This window comes from Abramis brama (assembly GCF_963993115.1).
Source record: "Abramis brama genome assembly, chromosome: 11".
NCBI lineage: Eukaryota > Metazoa > Chordata > Actinopteri > Cypriniformes > Leuciscidae > Abramis > Abramis brama.
Genome location: NC_139973.1, coordinates 2,304,372 through 2,330,728, shown reverse-complemented (window position 1 = coordinate 2,330,728; position 26,357 = coordinate 2,304,372). Strand labels below are relative to the sequence as shown.

At 42.6% G+C, this 26,357-nt stretch overlaps 1 long non-coding RNA gene and 1 pseudogene across 2 annotated transcripts; both read right to left on the bottom strand.

The window, feature by feature from the left end:
* Positions 1-230: 230 nt before the first annotated feature.
* LOC311092947 lies at positions 231-1,890 on the bottom strand. The gene is made up of 3 exons (XR_014608340.1): positions 1,753-1,890; positions 449-571; positions 231-315 (listed from the first exon to the last, which is right to left on the bottom strand). It is a non-coding gene; the product is annotated as an uncharacterized lncRNA (long non-coding RNA).
* Positions 1,891-15,050: 13,160 nt separating this feature from the next.
* On the bottom strand, positions 15,051-21,662 carry LOC311092948 (transaldolase-like; annotated as a pseudogene). The gene is made up of 7 exons (XR_014609641.1): positions 21,528-21,662; positions 21,275-21,382; positions 18,628-18,759; positions 18,278-18,453; positions 16,287-16,484; positions 15,775-15,920; positions 15,051-15,488 (listed from the first exon to the last, which is right to left on the bottom strand). The product of XR_014609641.1 is annotated as a transaldolase-like (transcript).
* Between the last annotated feature and the right edge of the window lie 4,695 nt (positions 21,663-26,357).

Sequence of the window (26,357 nt, the reverse complement as noted above, 5' to 3'; positions counted from 1 at the left end):
ACCCTTCAAGATGACAGGTAGGCATGAAAAGAATGAACATTTAGAGCACCGCTTTAGACTTCCAGTCTATTTTTCAGCCGCCGCGCGCACCATGCTTCGCTCCACGAAAAGTGTGTCCCAGGTGTAACGTTTGGGACACACTGCTCGCGGAGCGAAGGGTGGCACGCGGAGCAGCTCATGCCACAGCTGAAAAATAGACTGGAAGTCTATTCAATGCGGTGCAGCAATGCGCGGCTACAATCTTACCTTTGTCCTTGGTCGATGCCATGTTTGCAGAGAGCTTGTGCAGGCCACAGGTGGTGGTACAGCTCTCAACTGCAGAACAAGAGATAGAACAGCAAACCGGGATTGAGGATGTGCTTGTTAACAATCAAAGGTAGACCTCTAGAACCAGTGTTACTCCAATCAACCTGCCCATGTAAACATTATTCCAGACCACAGCCCTCACCTGCAACATGCTGTAATGGGCACTCTGGAACAACAAGGCCACTAGATGGTTGCACAGAACCTTGCCTGCTGTACAGCTGCATGAGGTTTCTTGAAGTTCGGCTGCATCAGCTTGGAAAACAATCTACATTAAAGACACAACACTAATAATTTTAGTTGATAAAGTACTAAAATGAAAATCTTGTTGTGAATAATATAGTTATTTAAGAAAGAGCATTTCAATTAACAAAAAATTCTAGGAAATCTGCAACCGCAGTAGAGTAAAAACTAAAATGAAAATCTTGTTGCGAATAATATAGTTATTTAAGAAAGCATTTCAATTAACAAAAAATTCTAGGAAATCTGCAACCGCAGTAGAGTAAAAACTAAAATGAAAATCTTGTTGCGAATAATATAGTTATTTAAGAAAGAGCATTTCAATTAACAAAAAATTCTAGGAAATCTGCAACCGCAGTAGAGTTAGTTAACCCCTTACACCATTAACATGTTGGATTCAACAAACAGGCTATTAAAGAATTTAAATGCAAAGTCACATTATCATGATATTGATATTTGCATTCCGTAGTATGTCACAAAGGTATAGCAATTTATTGCACATGGCTGTTGACTGACTTAATGTAAACAGGCAACAGTGGAAGGGGTTAAACTTCTTGTCATTATGCCTTAGCTTCCTAAAAAAACCTTCAAATAATGGGGCTGTTCTCTCTTCCTCATCGACCTGTAACACCTAGACCTGACAACCACCGCCCTGCCAATGATGTTGGACACTGGTAGACAAAACTATAATTAATGCATATACTGTGGATTCTTCTTTCTTCCTATCAGAATACAAATGAAATGGGTGAATAGTACGGAGCCCGGGAAGTCACCTGTCGGAGAGAAAAAAACAATCCGTGGCGACGGTTTTGCAATTTTTTCTCTCAGTTTATAAACCGTACTCACGAATTCTCACTGTTACCTCGGTTTAACAAATGATCGTGCCCACGGATTAATAAACCGTACCCACGAGTTTATAATCCGCGCTCTCAGATTTTGTAAACCGTGCCTTCAGTTTTTGAAATCTGTACGCACAAATTCATAAACCGTGTCCACGGGGGAACGGATTGTGATGACTTCCCGGACTCTGTAGTATTGACTCAGACTCATTTAAATGTGAATAATCTTACTTTAGTTGTGTTTGACGTAGGTTAAACATCTTATAACCATACGAACATCTGAGCTGACGCCAAACTGACGTTAGGATAAGCTAACCTAACGTTACTAATGCAATGTTATGTTAGCTAGCTAGTAACGTTAGCCACTCACCTTCATAATCGTAGATGAAGTTCTCGAAAAAGAAACTGTATCCCTTGTCCACTTTGGAGCGGGCTGTGATGGAATGTTGTTCAGTTAGTCGATGTACGTCAGAAAAAGTTATTTTGGGTAAATTTACCAGGGATGCAGTATAACTAAACTTAGGGTCGTCCATTGTGGGTTCGCCAGAGTGATGAGTGATTCACCGGAAGTGGCAGTGCACAAAGATCACTGAATGCGGAAGTACTACGTATCAGCGTGATAATGGCCTATGACAAAAACAAAATTTAAATAAAATCAACTGATTCAATGACAAAAAAATGATCAGTGACTAATTATCATGGTGCTTGAAACTATCTTCAAGCTTCTCTCCCTTTACTCATAACAGTACTAATTATACGTACATATAATCAATTAGAACTGTGACATTTCTGGCTTCACCAAACAGCATTGCAAAAATAAATAACTACACACTACAATGTCTAGTGTACAGACATTGATACACAAAAGTGTTCATTCTGGAAGGAGTGAAATGATCTGTAAAATGTAGGGGAAAGGTAGGAAATTCCATCTTTGCAAAGTGCAACGAGATCTAAAGGGATTCCGAGTGAAGACGCTGTTACCTGACAGTGTCTTCCACTGAAAAATAAATCTAGCCTGGATCATGGCTGGACAGAGACAGCACTGATGAGCTTGAATAGGAGGTTTATCCATAGAGGACATCTATCACAGCAAATGCAGAGGCGTGTGGAAGTTAGTGGCCAATAAGTTTTGCTGCGAGTGCAGTTGAGCACCATGATTAGGAAAGTAATGTATTGAAATGGTGCCACTCTGACATATTTGATGAATATGTGAGGCTACAGAGACAGACCTGAACCAGAGGACCAGAAGTTCCCAGGTCCACAGGGCACATTGATGGCTGTTTCTGAGACCGGCCAAATTATTAAGAGTATTTTGACTGCAGAAGATTAAGCACTCGTCCTAGACAGCAGCACATCTGTGCAGATATCACTGACATTTACATTAGGGTCCAGTCAGGTGACATTTTTTTGTCATGTCAGACTAATTTTACTGGATCAGGATTTTCTTTTTTAAGAATGAATTTATAGATGTCTGGTTTAAGAAAGAAGGGCAATTCAAGAAGACCTCTTGGTTGCACTCCAACTGTACTTCAAAATGTCTTTTGATGTTTTTGTGTTCTGCAGAAGAAAGATATTCATACAGGTTTGAACAACAGGAGGTCGAGTAAATGACTGAATTTTCATTTTTGGCTAAGCATTTGAAATAAGAATGACATTCCTTTCTAATGAAATTTGTATTTTCGGTAAATTGATTTGAGCATGAAACGACTCAAATAAAATGTCCAAATATAACTGTCCCTGTCTGCGTACCTTGAGTCCACAGTAATAATGAGATGGACTTCTCCAAAGGGCAGGACGTGGATCACAGCGCCCCCTGCTGGACTAACTCCTGTGAACTCGGGCACAGTGGAGCAGTCGGCTCCCCCTTCAACTGCAATAACACATAACCAAGAAATCTATAGTAACACACAGTAAAACTGCCTACAAATGTGCATGGTTCAGCCCTATCTTATCTGTCTTCTTACTTGTGTACAGGGCTTGACATTAACAGTCACTCCTACTAGCCACTTGAATTTTTTTATTTTATATAATATACATTTTAAAATTGTAGTCTTTTAAAAAGGCATCTGAAATAATAGACTAAGTGCCGTGTGGTGTTGTCAAAAATATATATTTTTCGATACATATCGATACAGAAATATCTGAAACTCTTCCGCAGGATACACTATACTAGCTGTGTGTTCTCGCTCTCTAATCTCTCTGACAGCGAGTGACACACTAACCTGCGTTCCCTCACTCACTCCTTTCATTTGGTCCGGATGAATATTGTTGGTGTTATAGGGCTTGAATTTCAGCGTGGGATTGCACGGATTGAGCATAATATTACTCAATCCCGCAGTTAATTGCCAGCAGCCATATCACCCTGTAGCCCAAGACTGGTTGCCCACTGAAGCTAAGCAGGGCTGAGCCTGGTTAGTACCTGGATGGGAGACCTCCTGAGAAAACCAGGTTGCTGCTGGAAGAGGTGTTAGTGAGGCCAGCAGGGGGCACTCACCCTGTGGTCTGTGTGGGTCCTAACGCCCCAGTATAGTGACGGGGACACTATACTGCCAAAAGAGCACCGTCCTTCGGATGAGACGTTAAACCGAGGTCCTGACTCTCTGTGGTCATTAAAAATCCCAGGATGTCCTTCGAAAAAGAGTAGGGGTGTAACCCCGGCATGCTGGCCAAATTTGCCCCTTGGCCTCCTAATCATCCCCATATACTGATTGGCTTCATCGCTCTGTCTCCTCTCCACCAGTAAGCTGGTCTGTGGTGGGCGTTCTGGCGCAATATGGCTGCCGTCGCATCATCCAAGTGGATGCTGCACATTGGTGGTGGTTGAGGAGATTCCCCCATCTATGTAAAGCGCTTTGAGGTCTCAGAAAAAGCGCTATATAAATGTAACGAATTATTATTATTATTACTCATTACTCATTGTGCTCACACCCAAAGTTCACATACATAAAGTATTTTGGCTATATAAAACAGTATAATGCGTCCGTGCGTCAGGCCTTAAAGTGACAGCAGCCGGATGCCAAATTATGAGATAATATTAAAAAGATCTATATGGCAGTTTTTCCCTATGGTATCGATGTCTAAATTGTGGCCAGTGATAATGGTGAGTGGCTTGTAACTTTGGAAAACCTCTAGGCACAGTGGCTGGTGAGCAGAAAAGTTTATGCTTGTGTACATACACAAATCTAACTATATTATCTAATGTCTATTATCTATATATTTTACATGTAAAAACCTTTTGATCCTTAAAGGAGAAGTTCACTTTCAAAAAAACTTTTGCTGATAATTTACTCACCCCCATGTCATCCAAGATGTCCATGTCTTTCTTTCTTCAGTCGCAAAGAAATTAAGGTTTTTGATGAAAACATTCCAGGATTTCCCCCCATGTAATGGATTCTATTGGGACCCAAACGGTAGAAGGTCCAAATGACAGTTTAAGTGCAGCTTCAAAGGGCTTTAAACGATACCAGACGATGAATAAGGGTCTTATCTAGCGAAACGATCGGTCATTTCCAAAATAAATAAAAAAGTTTAAGTTTTATAAGCACAAACGCTCGCCTTGCTCTGTTCTGTGATGCGCGTTCGTGACGTCACGTTGAAAAGGTCACGCTTGAAAAATGTCTGTCCTGAAGAAAATGTTCTTTTTGGCTTTTTAATATTAAAACACCCAGGATACGCACACGAAATGGGCATTTTAAACGATAAACTGACACAAATACATTTGAAAATGTGTATATGGTCCTCCTTCCGCACATTTGTAAACACGTCAAGCGTGACCTTTTCAACGTAATTGCGTATTACGTGACGTCTTCAACGCGCATCACAGAACAGAGCAAGGCGAGCGTTTGTGCTTATAAAACTTAAACTTTTTTATTTATTTTGGAAATGACCGATCGTTTCGCTAGATAAGACCCTTATTCATCGTCTGGTATCGTTTAAAGCCCTTTGAAGCTGCACTTAAACTGTCATTTGGACCTTCTACCGTTTGGGTCCCAATAGAATCCATTACATGGGGGGAAATCCTGGAATGTTTTCATCAAAAACCTTAATTTCTTTGCGACTGAAGAAAGAAAGACATGGACATCTTGGATGACATGGGGGTGAGTAAATTATCAGCAAAAGTTTTTTTGAAAGTGAACTTCTCCTTTAAGGCTTAAGCTGTAATGCAAGTGTAGGCATACATAGGAACATCTTCAGTGCTGATTAATGAAGATGGTTGAGAGATTGTACAGTGTTCAGAGCTGGAATCTAGGAAAATACTCTAAAATTTTGATTTGACATAAATTTTAATATATTATATTTCTATCGATTTTCAATATCAATACTTCATTTGTGTTATGGAAGCAAAGGAATTATTTCATACCTTCTATTATTTTGTACTATTATTATAAAATACTTGATTGGTATACTGTATATATGCAGTATTTTTGCCCATAGCACTGATATTTTTCAGTAATTATGTTGTTGAATGTATTTATTTTGAAGGCTTCAAAAAATAGTACTGTAATTCATTAGTTCATTGTGAAGACTGAGATGAAATGCTAACCTGTTATTAAGAGATGCACAGATACAGTGGAGAAAGGCTTTGCCTCGTTGTGAATCTGGTTCTTCACAGACGAAGGAAAATCCTCCACCATGATCTGTATTGAATACTGACCCAAATACCCTCCGCCTTCGTACAATAGTGTACACGTCTCCTTTCAGGGTTAAAACACATGGGTGTTTGGAAGAAACAATATAATAACTTGCAAATTAAAAAAAACACTTTAATTGAACTGAATATTCAAAGGTAAAGATGACTGACTTCATTAAGGCGCATAAATTCACCAAGGCCATTCTCCTCATAATGACAGCGAATCTCATCTCCATCCAAATCCATCACATTTACCGGGATTTCCTGAGGACAACCAGCTGTTAACCTGGTATACAGAGATACATGTTTCAAACATACAGTATGTTTTCTATGTGCATTTCTGAAGTGTGTTTGCAGGGCTTTACCTGACTGGAGGAGGCAGCGCCACATATGGAGGCTGGTTAATACTGTTAGTGTCCGGTCTGACAGACAGGTCTGCTCTTGAATACAGTGACACGGCTCCATCATATCTGAAGAGTGAACACAATATATTATATTTTATTCACTCCACAGGTCATTTACTTGGACAGTCTGTAATCACAAACCCAAGCTGAAAAGTAGAGGTGTTAGCCTGACGTCGTCATACTCAGATTCTAGTCAGAATGTGAGTCTGATACTGCTCCATAGAGATTTGATTATGGGGTGTGTCTCAACCGAACCAGGAAAAAAAAAACCTCTGCACTCAATTGGATAGACCTACAACCAATCAGAGCAACGGAGTAAATGACGCATGTTCTTCATTCATATTTTCAACCAACAAAATGTCGCGGCTCTCTGTTCCTCTTTTAAAATGAATGCACTGTGGATATCTTCTATAACAGACGCGATGGCGGAATCTACACATGATGTTTCATAAACAAAGTTCGGGAGGAGCACGTACAAATAATCAATCCAATATCAACTTGTCATCAAACAATACCATGTCTAACGTTACCCTATCTATCAGCATGAGGAAGCATATTCACTCTGTAAACTTACCTAACACTCCTTGACAGTTTTTCAGCATCCCTCCACCAGCCCGAATCCTCACTCTTGTCTTGTTCTCTCATAACCAGGAATACGGGGGAGTATGGCTACCGAGCCCACAGCCCTCTCCTCGGACAGCACGTCATATACGCATTTATTCTATCGACTTATTTGTGTGAAATCTTATATACGCATTTATTCGACTTATTTGTAAATGTGAACTCGTGAAATCTCAATTCTCCAGCAGCAGTCGTCTTTGTTGTAAACTAATTCAAATCAAGCGCTCTTTGGTGACGTGGATGATTACGTTACCGTTGCTCATCTGTCCATCATCGTATAAAGCCCGCCCTGACAATTTGATTGGTCCGAACAATTTTTGTTCGGGCATAATAGCTCCTCAACGGAGCGAGTCCAGACCGAACTTCCCGACCAAAAAATGTTGTGGGCGGGGTTCGGGCTGGCACCCAGGCTATAGAGGTGTAGTTTTGAGGGATGGTTTTCTGCCACTGACGGAGGCACCAGCCGGGAGAAGGAAAAACTCCTTTCACAGGAGAAGAGCTGAGCTGATCGAGGCAGTTCACTTCATTACACACTTCATCCAGGGCTGGACAGGGCAAAGTGGACACCAGACTGTAATGAGCCCTGACCTGCAGGCAGAGACACGGTACTTTAACCCTATAACCCTCCGCTATCATATCCGGCACGTAAAACTCTAAGACCCTTTAAAATTTCAATGTGGTTAAAACGTCAATTTATTAAAATGTGTCACGCTATTGTTTAATGAAGCTCTTTCTGCCGCGCTCACTAATGCCTGTCGCTCCTCTACACTCAAGGTTGGGAGAGGAGTCTTCAGAGACAGAGTCTTTTACTCCAACCGTTGGCAGAAGCTATAAGAACAAATATTAATATTTGTGGGTTAACGGTAGCAAATAACCAACATAAGATTACCCTGTATGCCAACAATATTTTGGTTTTCATGGTGAACTCTGAAAACCAAACTTGCATCTAAAGTGTTTTTCATATACTTTATTTAATGCATCAATAACGCTATAAGATGAATGTTTGTATAAAAATGTGAATACAGAAATATAAAATGATGTTTAAAAAAACTGATACTTTAAATATGAAACTAAAAATAAAATAGCTTTTAGGAGGCGTTAGTCACTGTCTTGAGTGAGTCAACAGATTTGTTCCAACAGTAACGAAACACCCCTGTTTTTCCTCAGAGACATAGCCGATATTCTGGGAAATCATGCTAATGTAATATTGCTTATTATATCATGTAAATAAGAGGGGAAATCATCCAGTGGATTTTTCTTTTACCTTGAATTCTTACTGCATTCCAGAAGGGTACATCATAGTGAAAGCATGCAGTTTTTGATTGCTTTTTGTACATCGAGTAACACTTCAGTTTCAGTGTGTTTTTATTTGATAAGGACAAAGCATGATAATGGACATTTGCACAAAATACACAACGTAAACAAGCCGGATTATAGCAACATTGCTAATTTACGTCCGCAGTCCCTAGGCATGCAGGTACACACAAAAACTAATACTCAGCACACAACACTACAAAAAAACAATCCCCAAAACACATTAATAAAATTGCAAAGAAAAATGTTTACACACCTGATTTGTCATAAACCACTTCTTTAGTTGCTCTTTAAAAGTGTGATAAGTAGAACATTGTCTTATTGACTGTGGCAAACTATTATAATATTTGCTCCCGATCACAGATAATACTTTCTGACCAAAAGATGTTCGCCTATATGATACTTCACAATCTCCTCTAATGGCAGGTACCAATACCACAATCTGTCCTCTGTTTTATCAATTCTTTCAACAAGCCCATGCCAGACCTTATAAATGAAACATGCATAATTGAACTTTTTTACATTTTCAAAACTCAATAAATTATGCTTTTTTTAATAATTTTACAGTGATGAAATGAGAGGTGTTTTTTATCCAACGCTTTTATCTCCTTCTTATACAGTGTTTCTATAAACTTTAGAGTTGTGTCACCTGTGAATGACCAAATATTGAAACAATACTAGATATGTGAAAAAATCATTGAATATAAATACAACCTTGCAGCGCCAACTGTCAAGAATGGCCTAATGTACTTAAAATTCTTTAAATTAAATTTGACAATATTAGACAACTTTTTTACATGGCAAAGTAACCCCATTAAACATAAACTCTTTAACAACTTCAAGCTCCTCCCCCCTCAGAAACACCTCTGAATGTGCCAACTCTACTAACTTCTACTAAACATCATACACACAGTTCTTTTGTGTTCAATACTAACCCTGTCCTGGTAAACCAGTCCTGTATTGGTCAAAGTAATCAAGGCTTTTTCAGAATTCTTAGCATGGGTAAAAATTACTACATCATCTGCATTACTATTGTCTTTTATAGTAAAAAGCTGGGTTAATTCATCAACTGAACTCATAAAATGTGCATTAAAATGAGTGGCTATAGTTAAAGAATCATTTTCTAAAATGTTGTTAATTTTAAGTTCAAAACTTTTATCAATGTTCTTTTGTTTTCCTGCTCATTTATTAATGGTTTGCCAGATTTTTTCCCATCCCCCTTTGACCCCTCAATAATGTTCATAAAAAAACTGGCTTTAGCCTTTCGTAAAGTCTGTATTACTTTATTCCTCACAGAAGTGTATTTATATCGATCAGTTAAAAGACCAGAATTCAGTGATTTTTTTAAGGAGCTGATCTCTATCCTTCATCGATGTCCTACATTCATTGTTAACCCAGGGCAACGTGTTCCTTTTGTTAACCGTCCCCTTCTAGTAAACAACTCAAACACTTCACTCAACTCACAGGACTTCACTCAAATCCATCTCTTTTAAAGCTATTTCAAGATTTTGTTGCTGATTTTTAGGGACTATATCACGATAAGCAGTGGTTTTACATGAATTTAAAAGGCGTTGCTTTGTTAGTTTTATTGAAAAGTTTTCTTTCAGGTTTATTTGTAAACAATAGATCTAGTTTTAGAATGAGCGGTTATTCGAGTAAGCTGTTCTATTGGTTTTAAATAGTTTCTTTCCTTCCTTTCATTCCAATTAATATTAAAATCTCCCATGATAATTACTTCCTTCATCAAGTCACAGTGGTTAAGAAGTTGTTTCAATTTGTCATAAAAATCCAGCTTTGCTGAAGGTTTACGATACATAGGCCTACAAATTAAAATAAAAGACATTTCGGCAGAAAGTGAGATATCCACACACTCAAGACCAACTTCACTTGGCCATTCAATTTGATTAAATTTTAAAGTGATTACATACAGTAAAACCCCTCCACCCCTGCCCTGCTCCCCATCTTTTCTAAAAACATTATATCCAGGCATATTTACTACTGACTCTGAGGAGGAACAATTTAACCAAGTTTCTGATAATCCTAGAATATCCTAGAGAATCCTAAGACAATTTTAGCCTGATTCAAAGTTAGAAAAAATGTGTTGATCGAAGCCTTTTCATTACTACAAGCTGACTTTACATTCCCATTATTAAGTACAATGCGTGTTGGAAAACGCCATCGTTGCTTTCTTTAATATATCAATGTCACAATGATGCTACCGATATTGTTAAAATATACAACATTACAGTCCAATTTAATAGAAAGGGTTTTACTGAGAGATTACATTTTGTTGTCGATTCTGATGAGAGAATAGCTTGTTTGCATATCACCTCACTGCGTTGCCATGGCGCGAAATGCAGATGGAGGGCAGGAAGTGATTTGCTACATTTAGAACCACTATAACAAACTCAAAATGCCTATGTTTTGCGTCGTTTATGGTTGCTCAAATCGATGAAACCACGAGGAGTTTTTATCGAGTACCAAAAGTTGTTGTTCATAAGGGGGAAAAAGGCAAGAAATTGACCGAAAAACGCCGGAAAAAAATGGCTTGCAAACCTACGTCGGAAAATGCCTGTGTGTGCAGTGATCACTTTGTCAAAGGTGAATTAACTTATGTGGCTATGTTTGTGTAACGTACCAGTTTCTGAACTTTGTAAAGTCAAAGTAATTGTTTCTTCTTTTCTTTGAGTTTGTAAGTTACCCCTGTAACTGAAGACAAACTCGTAACGTTACAGGCAAAATCTTTCAATTCAGTTGAAAAATCGCTCCTCTTCATAACGTAAGGATCACGTCCAACATATGTTTCGATTTTTTTGTTGTATATTTCTCTTGTAATAGCGTCAAAAGTAGTACAGTACGGACTTTCCGCCATCTCGTCCATTCCGCTCTTCACTTCCTGCCCTCCATCTGAATTTCGCGCGTCATCACAATCACGTGACTGCAAACCACCTATAGGAGGCTTTATAGAACCACACGCAGCACCTGCCAGACGCGTGATCTTTAGCCGCCATGTTGCCAAACTTCATAATGTCTTCTCGCATGTCGTAAAAACTAAAATTCAGATATTATCATAGATTTTACATTTAGCACTCCACTCACATTCCATAGTGAACCATAAAGAGAGGAAATAAATGAGGCCTGAATCAGAGGCTTTAAATCTTGACACATGGGACAAGTCGTCTCTTACAGAACAAAGATTGAAATTGTTGTTGTAATGAATGAATCTCACCTGTTCTGATCTGTCCTGATCAAGCAACTCAACATTGACCGCTGCGCTGATGATGGATCCGGCAGTGACGTGAGGCAGTGGAAGCATGCAGACGATCAGAGTCCACAGACTGGCCTTCATCACGGCACAAGCCATCGCTAGACACGCCGTGATCAACATGTGAACCATTGAGAATAATCTTTGTAAACTTAGGATACTAAGTCAGTCCATAGTGATTTGTCTATGAACATAACGAATTTTGTCTTATTATCATGATAAACCCTAAATGTTTCTTTAAATTTCACAACAGCTTGTTCAAAGGTGTTATTTTTATTTTCAAATTCAGGGGTCATTTCAATGGCAAAAACTGTCCCAGTTTGCCTGAATTCACCCTACGTCCCTCTAAGACAAATCTCTGGCATGATTGTGAAAGAATCAGACGTACCAAAAGCCTCCTGATGTCCCGATGCCTCCAGAAAGATTCCCTCCACTGATTTATCAGTAACTGGGAAAATCTGGGTAGATTAGACAACGTCCAGAACTCCTGTGTGAAATATCTTGTTTCCTAGCATCAACAAGTTAGTGAAATGTTGTAAGAAAGGAGGCCAAACTGGCTTTGTGAGAATTGTTAAGGTATTTCGGTCTATTGTTTAATGATTACGTGTCAAGGAGTGTGAATGCCAGGAACAGACCGTGTGTTTAATAAAGCTCAACATTAAAAAAAACAATCAAATATCCTCATTAATTCTTGTAGAGACACAAAAATCACGCCTGCTTATGGCCAGTAAACTGAGAACATGTATGAGGAAAAAACATTTACCAGCCGTGAAGCCGTTTGTTCTTCGCATCTTGTTGAGCAACACAGATCATATTAGAGCTCATGTTTCAGATCAGCCAGTTTCTGTCACACTAACCTGGACACACACCATGGTATTTCTTATAAGTGTCCTAGACCAGTGGTTCCCAAACCTGTCCTGAAGGACCCCCAACACTGCACGTTTTCTTTGTCTCCCTAATCAAACACACCTGATTCAACTCATCAGCTCATTAACCCATGTGATAATGAGCTGATGAGTTGAATCAGGTGTGTTTGATTAGGGAGACAAAGAAAACGTGCAGTGTTGGGGGTCCTTCAGGACAGGTTTGGGAACCACTGTCCTAGACTACTTCTCTGAGTTTAAAGTTGCTAGGTGTTTTCTGTAGCATTTATGTCTTTAGCGACATGATTTCAGCATTTACGGGCGGTAGAGATTTAATTACCTTCTGGATCAAAAACTGTTGGTGTTTTCCCCCCTTGTCCTTCAAGAAAAATCTGTGTCGAATGACCTTTTGTTTTTAAACAAACTCCAGGGTTGTGTTGTGATTTAATTCCCATACGAATCAACAGCTCTATTAGGAGCAATCAATAGAATAGTTTATTGACTCTGTTTTGACCACTGCTGTGTGGCACTAAATTATTTTATTAGGTTTATATGACTCCCACTAAATGCCAGGAGTTTGAATATAAAAATTTTGAATTTAGATAATTTGATATATTAACATGTATTATAAACACTATGTAATATTATAACAGGGTTCCTGCAGGTTTCAGTTAGTCAAATTTAAGACCTTTTTAAGACATTATAAGACCATAAAGATTGAAATTTAAGACCTACACAACGCATTGCCAAAAAATATTCAAATCAGAGAATTCATTTTATTTCAATGAATTCAGTAACTGAAAAAGCATTAACTTAATTTACAGATAAAGCAATCACATTAGTAACCTTCCAGACCCAACAACGCGTGTCAGAGAAAAGAACAGAATCAGATATAATTTTTTTATAGAAAATTGTACTTTGCATATTATAGGCCTACTGTAAAAAACACATAATTAGTTGATTTTAGTTGATCATAGTTGATCATAACTAGAGATGAAATGGCATGAACATTTCATTTAATTATTATAGTGCCAAAAATTACCACTGTTATCACAGAATCCTGTTCAAAAAGTGCTAATACTACACAATGAAATCAATTCACCAAGTTTTATGTCGAAAAAACAGCAAATAACAAATAAAAATCAGCATCAATACACACTAACATAAACATTAAAATAATACGATTAAAAATGACAGCCAGATTTTATAAGTGTCTTGCAACATGTTATATACTAACATGTACAAGTTCAAATAAAGTTGACAAAAAAGGTTTTTATAAAAAGATAAACCTCACATATTTCAGACTTTAATTTATCTTTTTTGACTCATTCTTTTTATAAAAAATGATTTACTGACATTTACAATACAGTTTAGCTTATCTTTTATTATTAATAGTAAAATTCGGTCCGATTTTCCCGCGGCGTCTGTCGTTGCTATGCAACCATGCACTGCGCTCTCCACAATAACAAAACAGTTTTAGTGGCTAATGGATTTCCACCGCCGAAAAACACTAGCTGTAGCTCTGTTACAAGATTATTTACGGAGAAGAGAAAAACACCCGTAGTGTTTGGGTGCACCCGCATCCTTCATGTCTTTTTTCATGTCACTGCGCCTGGAAAAAAACGAGCGCGTCGCTTCAATTATAAGCGCGCTTACCGCGCCGTCCGCGCGCCTACATTTTAATGAACTTGAGCTTGAAAAAGACGCGATATGTGACCTGCCTCTTGGCGAGCGACTTCGATACTTTTTTGCTACTTTGTAATAACTTTCTGCGGCCAGCGTTTCTGGAAATGAACGAGGGTAAAATCTTTAAGACCTGACTAAATGAAATTTAAGACCGCGGATGAAAATCTGGCTGTTTTTAAGACGTTTTAAGGCCTTAAATTTAAAGTTCAGAATTTAAGACTTTTTAAGACACGCGGGAACCCTGTTATAATTACCATCTGAATGAAGCTTTTAACTTGAATCAAATTGCATATTGTCATTCCTCACAACCCAAAGACATACAGCTAATGCTTGCAAGAGTGTGTGAGTGTTTGTGTGTCCTGTGATCCGTGCAGGTGTTTCGCCTCATACGTCCCGAGACACTGGATTACAAACTTCTTCCAATCCAAACCATATTTTATGTTGCAGTTCCTACAAACTAAAGTGATGTTTAATTTACTCCCTAAGAATAATTATGCTATTTATGTTTCTAAATGTTACTGAGGACTCTTACCATGAAGCTAGTTAAACAAACTAAGGGTAACAGGACTGGTTTCAACCAAAATCAAAGTATTTGACTGTTGTACAACTCTGACAGAAATTCAATGATGTCAAGACTATAATGTGATTGGTTGTGAAAGCAAACATGATCCAACTTGGCAGAGGATTTATTTCCTATAACAAGACCATATCTGAAAACACACGCTTATAAACTGGCCTCGTGGTCTACAAATCTATTTACACTCTAACCCTTGTGCTGAAGTCAGTTAAAGAGACCTGATTGAGGCCATTTGACTCCAACAAATTAAAAAAGAGAGAGAAAAAAACCTTACATAAGCTTTCAGCAAACTGGAATGAAGCACTTCAATGAGGAAAGATGTTTTAATGACAGATACAAGATCAACATTTTTCATCATCAGAACGAATGGGTGGCTGGATAGAAAATACTGATGCACATTCCCATGTGAATTTTATAGAAATGAATAGAGCTAGTGGTTTACAAACTATTGAAGCTACAGCCAACTTCAAAGCCATTGGTCCTACAGTAAAAGCACCATCTCTGCTGGGAGTTAGTCTGGGTTTAGTTTAATCTGAGCCACTCCATTAGTATCAGTTTTCTATTAAAATGTGCATGGCTTATAAACAGTAGGCTGTAGTAATTCTTAAGACTGCAGGCTGACAGTCGGTCACAACCAAGAGTACAGCGAACCGGCCAATCAGAGGTCAGATTGGGAGTGAAGGGATTGGTCCTCTAAAGCGTCTCTCTCTTCACTACTTTCCGTTCTTCACATTAAACATCCTCTCCTGAAACAAACAGGAAAAAAATTATGTTCCTTAAGCTGAGGCCCACATCACCTGAATAACATGTAAACATTCATGTTTAATACGGTTCCTCATCAATGGGTTGAAAAATCTCATAATATAACAAGATAACAGACTGCCAACAGTCATGAAAGCATTCACAAACACAAACATGCATTATTTCTGTATTCTGCAAATGTTGCTACTTTAAAGATGACAAACAGAAACACTCCCAGACTCAAATAAAGGAAAACCGTGGAAAAAGCGGATGAAAGTGTGTTTTTTGCACCTTGATCATGGCCTCGTGTTTAATGGCGTCGGCAGCAAACTTGCGGATCCCGTCAGAGAGTTTCTCCACGGCCATTCGGTCCTCGTTGTGGAGCCAGCGGAAACTCTTCTCATCCAGGTGGATCTTCTCCAGATCACAGTCCTTCGCTGAAAACAAGATCAGGCTCGATCAACACGCATGTGTGCATGTGCGTGTGTGTGTGTACCTCCCTGTGGCGTGAGGGAACACCTGACTGCGCTGCGCTGCTGTGTCTGTGTGCGTGTGTGTGTGTACCTCCCTGTGGCGTGAGGGAACACTTGGACTGCGCTGCGGTGTGTGTGTTCACCTCCTTGTGGCGTAAGGGAACACCTGACTGCACTGCGCTGCGCTGCTGTGTCTGTGTGCGTGTGTGTGTGCGTGTGTGTGCGCGCTCACCTCCCTGTGGCGTGAGGGAACACCTGACTGCGCTGCGCTGCTGTGTCTGTGTCTGTGTGCGTGTGCGTGTGTGTGTGCGCGTGTGTGTGCGCGCTCACCTCCCTGTGGCGTGAGGGAACACCTGACTACGCTGTGGTCTTGGCTCAGTTCACCCAGAAGCCCAGGAGAGATGGTGAGGAGATCACAGCCGGCGAGCGCCTTCACTTCCCCCGTGTTCCTGAAGGAGGCGCCCATCACCACCGTCCCGTAGTTGAACTTCTTATAGTAGTTGTAGATCTTGGTGACACTCAGCACACCTGAGAGAGAACAGAAGCACGGCCAGTGGAGTGAACAGGCACACACATAGGACGCTACGCAGGAGTTTAGCAGACAGTCTTGAAACAGCGCAGAAACTTGGTCACATGCTGGACGCGTCTAAAGAACACACTTTATATGAGGAAATATCACAGCATCCATCGCTTTCTCAAATCTCTCCATTTTTGTGCTGTTAGTCCATTAACTCATTACAGTCATTGAGAGGTCCATCTGTCTGAGAGAGTCGGTCTGCGAGAGGTCGGTCTGCAAGAGGTCGGTCGGTCGGTCGGTCGGTTTGAGAGAGGTCTGCGCGAGGTCGGTTAGTCGGTTTGAGAGAGGTCTGCGAGAGGTCGGTCGGTCGGTCTGAGAGAGGTCTGCGCGAGGTCGGTCGGTCGGTTTGAGAGAGGACTGCGAGAGGTCGGTCGGTCGGTCTGAGAGAGGTCTGCGAGAGGTCGGTCGGTCGGTCGGTTTGAGAGAGGACTGCGAGAGGTCGGTCGGTCGGTCTGAGAGAGGTCTGCGCGAGGTCGGTCGGTCGGTCGGTTTGAGAGAGGACTGCGAGAGGTCGGTCGGTCGGTCTGAGAGAGGTCTGCGAGAGGTCAGTCGATCGGTCGGTCTGCGAGAGGTCGGTAGGTCGGTCTGAGAGAGGTCGGTCGGTCGGTCTGTCTGAGAGAGGTCGGTCTGTGAGAGGGTCGGTCTGTCTGAGAGGAGGTCGGTCGGTCTGAGAGGAGGTCGGTCGGTCTGTCTGAGAGAGGTTGGTCTGTGAGAGGGTCGGTCGATCTGAGAGGAGGTCGGTCAGTCTGAGAGGAGGTCGGTCGGTCTGTCTGAGAGGTCGGTCGCTCTGAGAGGAGGTCGGTCGGTCGGTCTGTCTGTCTGTCTGAGAGAGGTCGGTCTGAGAGAAGGTCGGTCGGTCTGAGAGAGGTCGGTCTGTGAGAGGGTCGGTCTGAGAGGAGGTCGGTCGGTCGGTCTGTCTGTCTGTCTGAGAGAGGTCGGTCTGTGAGAGGGTCGGTCTGAGAGGAGGTCGGTCGGTCTGAGAGAGGTCGGTCTGTGAGAGGGTCGGTCTGTCTGAGAGAAGGTCGGTCGGTCTGAGAGAGGTCGGTTGGTCAGAGAGGTCGGTCGGTCTGAGAGGAGGTCGATCGGTCTGAGAGAGGTCGGTCGGTCGGTCTGAGAGGAGGTCGGTCGGTCGGTCTGAGAGAGGTCGGTCGGTCGGTCTGAGAGGAGGTCGGTCGGTCGGTCTGAGAGGAGGTCGGTCGGTCGGTCTGAGAGGAGGTCGGCCGGTCTGAGAGGAGGTCGGTCGGTCTGTCTGTCTGAGAGAGGTCGGTCTGTGAGAGGGTCGGTCTGTGAGAGGGTCGGTCTGTGAGAGGGTCGGTCTGAGAGGAGGTCGGTCGGTCTGAGAGGGGTCGTTCGGTCTGAGAGGAGGTCGGTCTGTGAGAGGGTCGGTCGGTCTCAGAGAGGTCGGTCGGTTGGTCTCAGAGAGGTCGGTCTGCCAGAGGGTCGGTCGGTCTGAGAGAGAGGAGGTCGGGCGGTCAGAGAGGGTCGGGCGGTCGGTCTGAGAGAGGGTCGGGCGGTCGGGCGGTCGGTCTGAGAGAGGGGAGGGCGGTCGGTCTGAGAGAGGGGAGGGCGGTCGGTCTGAGAGAGGGAGGGCGGTCGGTCTGAGAGAGGGAGGGCGGTCTGAGAGAGGTCGGAGGATGCACGTATCAATCGGATTATGCCGGTTTGTGCTTTTTGCCCTGATATTTAGACATCAACAATACGAGATGCTGAATGTTTCTCTCTGAACTATTATTTGAGAACATACCAGGGTCTTCATGGGGCTCGTAGTTTTTTTGGTCTGTGTTTTCCTTGTACCAGTCCAGGATTCGTCCCACGAACGGGGAGATGAGTGTGACACGGGCCTCGGCACATGCCACTGCCTGGGCGAAGGAAAACAGCAGAGTCATGTTGCAATGGATCCCGTGTTTCTCCTCCAACTCCCTGACAAACAGTCAAACACACAGACGTCAGCGGACTCGCTCTCACCCCATTTATTAATAATACAGGTGCATTTGATGAATTAGTTTTCACACCATGTGTGCGGTCATCAAGACAACACACCAGAGCAACCGTGTGTAACACCATCATCTTAGATGCTGTAGTGAACACACTCACCGTCCGGCCTGAATGCCCTCCCACGTGGAGGAGAGTTTGATGAGAATGCGCTCTTTAGCGACTCCTGCCTCCTCGTAGAGAGAGATGAGCCTTCGGGCACGGGACACCATCGCCTCTTTATCAAAGGACAGCCTGGAAATCAAACATCACCTGCCATTAAGAAGCATCTTGTGACAAAAACACACTATTAATTTTGTAAATATTATTTAAAATATTTTTAAAAATATTTAAAATATCATTATATATATATATATATACAGTGAGGAAAATAAGTATTTGAACACCCTGCTATTTTGCAAGTTCTCCCACTTAGAAATCATGGAGGGGTCTGAAATTGTCATCGTAGGTGCATGTCCACTGTGAGAGACATAATCTAAAAAAAAAAAATCCAGAAATCACAATGTATGATTTTTTAACTATTTATTTGTATGATACAGCTGCAAATAAGTATTTGAACACCTGAGAAAATCAATGTTAATATTTGGTACAGTAGCCTTTGTTTTGCAATTACAGAGGTCAAACGTTTCCTGTAGTTTTTCACCAGGTTTGCACACACTGCAGGAGGGATTTTGGCCCACTCCTCCACACAGATCTTCTCTAGATCAGTCAGGTTTCTGGGCTGTCACTGAGAAACACGGAGTTTGAGCTCCCTCCAAAGATTCTCTATTGGGTTTAGGTCTGGAGACTGGCTAGGCCACGCCAGAACCTTGATATGCTTCTTACAGAGCCACTCCTTGGTTATCCTGGCTGTGTGCTTCGGGTCATTGTCATGTTGGAAGACCCAGCCTCGACCCATCTTCAATGCTCTAACTGAGGGAAGGAGGTTGTTCCCCAAAATCTCGCAATACATGGCCCCGGTCATCCTCTCTTAATACAGTGCAGTCGCCCTGTCCCATGTGCAGAAAAACACCCCCAAAGCATGATGCTACCACCCCCATGCTTCACAGTAGGGATGGTGTTCTTGGGATGGTACTCATCATTCTTCTTCCTCCAAACACGTTTAGTGGAATTATGACCAAAAAGTTCTATTTTGGTCTCATCTGACCACATGACTTTCTCCCATGACTCCTCTGGATCATCCAAATGGTCATTGGCAAACTTAAGACGGGCCTTGACATGTGCTGGTTTAAGCAGGGGAACCTTCCGTGCCATGCATGATTTCAAACCATGACGTCTTAGTGTATTACCAACAGTAACCTTGGAAACGGTGGTCCCAGCTCTTTTCAGGTCATTGACCAGCTCCTCCCGTGTAGTTCTGGGCTGATTTCTCACCTTTCTTAGGATCATTGAGACCTCACGAGGTGAGATCTTGCATGGAGCCCCAGTCCGAGGGAGATTGACAGTCATGTTTAGCTTCTTCCATTTTCTAATGATTGCTCCAACAGTGGACCTTTTTTCACCAAGCTGCTTGGCAATTTCCCCGTAGCCCTTTCCAGCCTTGTGGAGGTGTACAATTTTGTCTCTAGTGTCTTTGGACAGCTCTTTGGTCTTGGCCATGTTAGTAGTTGGATTCTTACTGATTGTATGGGGTGGACAGGTGTCTTTATGCAGCTAACAACCTCAAACAGGTGCATCTAATTTAGGATAATAAATGGAGTGGAGGTGGACATTTTAAAGGCAGACTAACAGGTCTTTGAGGGTCAGAATTCTAGCTGATAGACAGGTGTTCAAATACTTATTTGCAGCTGTATCATACAAATAAATAGTTAAAAAATCATATATTGTGATTTCTGGATTTTTTTTTTTTAGATTATGTCTCTCACAGTGGACATGCACCTACGATGACAATTTCAGACCCCTCCATGATTTCCAAGTGGGAGAACTTGCAAAATAGCAGGGTGTTCAAATACTTATTTTCCTCACTGTATATATATATATTATTATACATTATATACATATACACACACACTTTAACTAATGTTAATATTAGTTCATATTAGCGGCACTATTGTGTGCAGATCATGCGGCGGCGCTAGTGTGTGCAGATCATAGTGTGTGCAGATCATAGTGTGTGCAGATCATGTGAGGGCGCTAGTGTGTGCAGATCATAGTGTGTGCAGATCATAGTGTGTGCAGATCATGTGAGGGCGCTAGTGTGTGCAGATCATGCGGCGGCGCTGGTGTGTGCAGATCATAGTGTGTGCAGATCATGCGGCGGCGCTGGTGTGTGCAGATCGTGTGAGGGCGCTAGTGTGCAGATCGTGTGGCGGCGCTAGTGCAGATCGTGTGGCGGCGCTAGTGCAGATCGAGTGGCGGCGCTAGTGCGTGCATGTGACAGCGCTAATGCAGATCGTGTGGCGGCGCTAGTGCGTGCATGTGACGGCGCTAATGCAGATCGTGTGGCGGCGCTAGTGTGTGCAGATCACGTGACGGCGCTAGTGCAGATCGTGTGGCGGCGCTAGTGTGTGCAGATCAAGTGACGGCGCTAATGCAGATCGTGTGGCGGCGCTAATGCGTGCATGTGACGGCGCTAATGTGTCCAGATCACGTGACGGCGCTAGTGTGTCCAGATCACGTGACGGCACTAATGCAGATCGTGTGGCGGCGCTAGTGCAGATCGCGTGGCGCCGCTAGTGCGTGCATGTGACGACGCTAATGCAGATCGTGTGGCGGCGCTAGTGCAGATCGTGTGACGTCCGACTCTTACCTGGCATCGACTTCAGTGGAGACGCGGCCTGGAACCTTCTTCAGGATTTCCAGACCAAAGCTTACAAACAGCTTGTCCATGGCATTGGTCACCTGCTCTTCCTCACTCCTGAAATTGTATAATGTATATTATATCTGTAAGAAACTATATAACATGTACACAACAGTCCCGTTTCTAGAACCCTTTCAACTCGGACGAAGCGAGCGCAGTGAATTCTGCCCACGGTCAGAGGAAAGGACAGGCATGTTCTCACCCGCCGTTAGCCATGGCGTGTTTCATGGTAGCTGGGCATCTTAGCGGCGGCCAGAATGAGTGACGGGTTAGTTGTGGCATCCTGAGGCTTGTACTCCTCGATCGCTGCGAGGGGAAACATGACAGATTAAAGCAACAGTGGACCTGATCTCCTGTGCTCACATAAACAGCAGATGATATAATATTGACCAGACATTATTAGAAGCTGATATCTCTGTCTCTTAGGTCAATTAAAAGGAGTGCGATCACGGCTGGTGCAACAAAAGATTTCTGGTTCAAAACATTTACTGTTACCGGTACATACAGCTTGACATCTTTTGACTAGTAACTGATATTGACTCATTGTTCAGCATCTTTGCCAACAAACTGTCAAGTTAAAATCTAGTTGTTCGGGTTTACGAAGCTTTGCCTAAACATAATCTGAGCCAATGAATAGGAGATGAGTAATAAAACACACACACATACAATAGGTGAATTCACACCGTAATCCTTTAGCGCATAATTACTGTGAGTTTTACTGTGTGAGATTTAACATGCGCTAGCCGAGACACACAGAGTGAGTGAGTGAGTGAGTGAGTGTCTGAGTGCAGTGAGTGTCTGAGTGAGTGTCTGAGTGAGTGAGTGAGTGAGTGAGTGTCTGAGTGCAGTGAGTGTCTGAGTGAGTGAGTGAGTGTCTGAGTGAGTGAGTGAGTGTCTGAGTGAGTGAGTGAGTGAGTGAGTGAGTGTCTGAGTGCAGTGAGTGAGTGTCTGAGTGAGTGAGTGAGTGAGTGAGTGTCTGAGTGCAGTGAGTGTCTGAGTGAGTGAGTGAGTGAGTGTCTGAGTGTCTGAGTGAGTGTCTGAGTGTCTGAGTGAGTGAGTGAGTGAGTGTCTGAGTGAGTGAGTGTCTGAGTGAGTGTCTGAGTGTCTGAGTGAGTGAGTGTCTGAGTGAGTGTCTGAGTGAGTGAGTGAGTGAGTGAGTGAGTGAGTGTCTGAGTGTCTGAGTGAGTGAGTGAGTGAGTGAGTGTCTGAGTGTCTGAGTGAGTGAGTGTCTGAGTGAGTGAGTGTCTGTCTGAGTGAGTGAGTGAGCATCTGAGTGAGCGTCTGAGTGAGTGAGTGTCTGAGTGAGTGTCTGAGTGTGTGTCTGAGTGAGCGTCTGAGTGAGCGTCTGAGTGAGTGAGTGAGTGAGTGAGTGAGTGAGTGTCTGAGTGTCTGAGTGAGTGAGTGAGTGTCTGAGTGAGTGAGTGAGTGTCTGAGTGAGTGAGTGAGTGAGTGTCTGAGTGAGTGAGTGAGTGAGTGTCTGAGTGAGTGAGTGTCTGAGTGAGTGAGTGAGTGTCTGAGTGAGTGAGTGAGTGTCTGAGTGAGTGAGTGTCTGAGTGAGTGAGTGAGTGTCTGAGTGAGCGTCTGAGTGAGCGTCTGAGTGAGCGTCTGAGTGAGCGAGTGAGTGAGTGTCTGAGTGAGTGAGTGAGTGAGTGAGTGTCTGAGTGAGTGAGTGTCTGAGTGAGTGAGTGAGTGTCTGAGTGAGTGAGTGTCTGAGTGAGTGAGTGAGTGAGTGAGTGTCTGAGTGAGTGAGTGAGTGTCTGAGTGAGTGAGTGTCTGAGTGAGTGAGTGAGTGTCTGAGTGAGTGAGTGAGTGAGTGAGTGAGTGTCTGAGTGAGTGTCTGAGTGAGTGAGTGTCTGAGTGAGTGTCTGAGTGAGTGTCTGAGTGTCTGAGTGAGTGTCAGTCCTCCATCAGTCTGATCCAGAGTCAGTCCAATATAAAGCCCTCCTCGCCAATGAAACCTCAGCAGAACCTCATCCTCTGAACACACTCGCTCTCCAACTCGTCCATCAGACTATACTCCCCATCAACCCCAAACCTATCATTAACCAAATCCACAAACATCTAAAAGACACTCATGATGAATCACTAAAAGCACATTTTGCCCTCCAGAATAAACTCCAATGTTACTCGACCCTCAATAGAGCCACTAAATTGGCCAGTTATCTATTTATTAAACATTTTAAAGAAAGACAAATCCTCTCCAAATACAGATTAAGTGACCATGATCTAGAGATAGAGAGAGGAAGACGTAGACAAACATGGACAGAGAGAGAGCAGAGGATCTGTAGACACTGTGACCTACAGCACATCGAGGATGAGGAACACTTTCTGCTCTTCTGCTCCAGATACACCAGTATAAGAGAAACCTTTCTGCCCAGATTTGAAATCTTGATTCCATCGTTCTTTGAACTGAGTGACACTGAAAAAAATGTTCTTCTTACTGGGAGAAGATGATATTACAGCTACACTAGCGGCTAAATATGTGTTAGCTATTCACAACGCCAGAGTCAGCTAATTCTCTAGAGAGACCCAGTGTATTTATTCATTTATTAGGATAGATTGTGTTTATTTATCTATTTATTTATATTGACTATGCTACATATGACATGATCTATACATATATGTTTTGTTTGTTTGTTTTATTATTTATATATAATATGTTGATGCTTTGGCAACATTGTGTTACACAGTCATGCTAATAAAGCTCATTTGAATTGAATTGAGTGAGTGTGTCTGAGTGAGTGAGTGAGTGAGTGTCTGAGTGAGTGTCTGAGTGCAGTGAGTGTCTGAGTGAGTGAGTGAGAGAGTGAGTGTCTGAGTGAGTGTCTGAGTGAGTGAGTGAGTGTCTGAGTGAGTGAGTGAGTGTCTGAGTGAGTGTCTGAGTGTCTGAGTGAGTGAGTGAGTGTCTGAGTGAGTGAGTGAGTGAGTGAGTGTCTGAGTGAGTGAGTGAGTGTCTGTCTGAGTGAGTGAGTGTCTGAGTGAGTGAGTGTCTGAGTGAGTGTCTGAGTGAGTGAGTGAGTGTCTGAGTGAGTGAGTGAGTGTCTGAGTGAGTGAGTGTCTGAGTGAGTGAGTGAGTGTCTGAGTGAGTGAGTGAGTGTCTGAGTGAGTGTCTGAGTGAGTGTCTGAGTGTCTGAGTGAGTGAGTGAGTGTCTGAGTGAGTGAGTGAGTGTCTGAGTGAGTGAGTGAGTGTCTGAGTGAGTGAGTGACTGAGTGAGTGTCTGAGTGAGTGAGTGTCTGAGTGAGTGAGTGTCTGAGTGAGTGAGTGAGTGAGTGAGTGAGTGAGTGAGTGAGTGAGTGTCTGAGTGAGTGAGTGAGTGAGTGTCTGAGTGAGTGAGTGTCTGAGTGAGTGAGTGAGTGTCTGAGTGAGTGAGTGAGTGTCTGAGTGAGTGAGTGAGTGTCTGAGTGAGTGTCTGAGTGAGTGAGTGAGTGTCTGAGTGAGTGAGTGAGTGAGTGTCTGAGTGAGTGAGTGTCTGAGTGAGTGAGTGAGTGTCTGAGTGAGTGAGTGAGTGAGTGAGTGTCTGAGTGAGCGAGTGAGTGTCTGAGTGAGTGAGTGAGTGAGTGTCTGAGTGTCTGAGTGAGTGAGTGAGTGTCTGAGTGAGTGAGTGAGTGAGTGAGTGACTGAGTGACTGAGTGAGTGACTGAGTGTCTGAGTGAGTGAGTGAGTGACTGAGTGAGTGAGTGTCTGAGTGTCTGAGTGAGTGAGTGAGTGAGTGAGTGAGTGAGTGAGTGAGTGTCTGAGTGAGTGAGTGAGTGAGTTGAGTGTCTGAGTGAGTGTCTGAGTGAGTGAGTGAGTGAGTGTCTGAGTGAGTGAGTGAGTGAGTGAGTGTCTGAGTAAGTGAGTGAGTGAGTGTCTGAGTGAGTGTCTGAGTGAGTGAGTTGAGTGTCTGAGTGAGTGAGTTGAGTGTCTGAGTGAGTGAGTGAGTGAGTGTCTGAGTGAGTGAGTGTGTGTCTGAGTGAGTGAGTGAGTGAGTGAGTGTCTGAGTGAGTGAGTGTGTGTCTGAGTGAGTGAGTGAGTGAGTGTCTGAGTGAGTGAGTGAGTGAGTGAGTCAGTGTGTCTACTGTCGGGTCCAGATCTTACAATAAAAAGCCTGCACCGAAATTGCAACTGATTTACCTAAGAATCCACAGTGAATGAACAAACAAACAAATAAAAGACTTTCACATGGTTGAAAATAAATAAGCACATTCCCAGCATCAGGATCCTTTGGAAGGTAATGTTATTTCTAGTCCAGTGATCCTGAATCTCTCTTCTCTCTCATCTCACTAACGAGCCGGTGGGCAGGGTCAAAGATGTGATGATGTAGAAGTGGGCGTCGATCTGATTCTGCAGAGGCGTCTCTAGTCGCACTATTATTACCTCATAATGTCATCAAATCCGGAAGGAGTCGTTTTCTGAGTTTCAATAAAAGCTGTTTTTGGTCTAATGAGTAAGTTTTGAGTTCTGAAACTAGATGTTTTTACAGTGCAATAACACAAATTTACATGTCAAAAGATAAAGGAAAAATACATTTCTCAATTCATGACACATTTAAGGCGAGATGCGGCAGGCAAAAACATCGGGTTTTTTCACTGGTCAATTTTGAGATTTTCGGATATTTGTCTTCAATAACATGTGTTCTTTCGGAGTTGTGGTGAAAAAAAAGTCCGAAATACACATTTAGGCCTTTATTTTACGACACTTTGTCTGTTTGCGTCTGTAGATTTCTCATAAATTCAACAAAAGTTGCCGTTGTAAATCCTTCCGCTGCTATGTGATCACTGTCTGCACCCTGTCATCACACACACCGCTGGAAAGCTCTCTCTCTCCTGTACAATGCTGTCGGATCCAAATATGGTAATTTCCTTTTATCAGCAACCAATCGCGAAAGTAAAAGGGGGGGGTTTAACTCTAAATGCGCAATCTCATTGGCTGATATAAATCTTTAAAGCCCGTTTTCTCAAAATGACTTTTCTCTCATTCTCCAAGTCCGAAATCTCCACTTCAGTAGCACCGATATACACTAGGGGTGTAAATCGGACAGTTAATCACGAT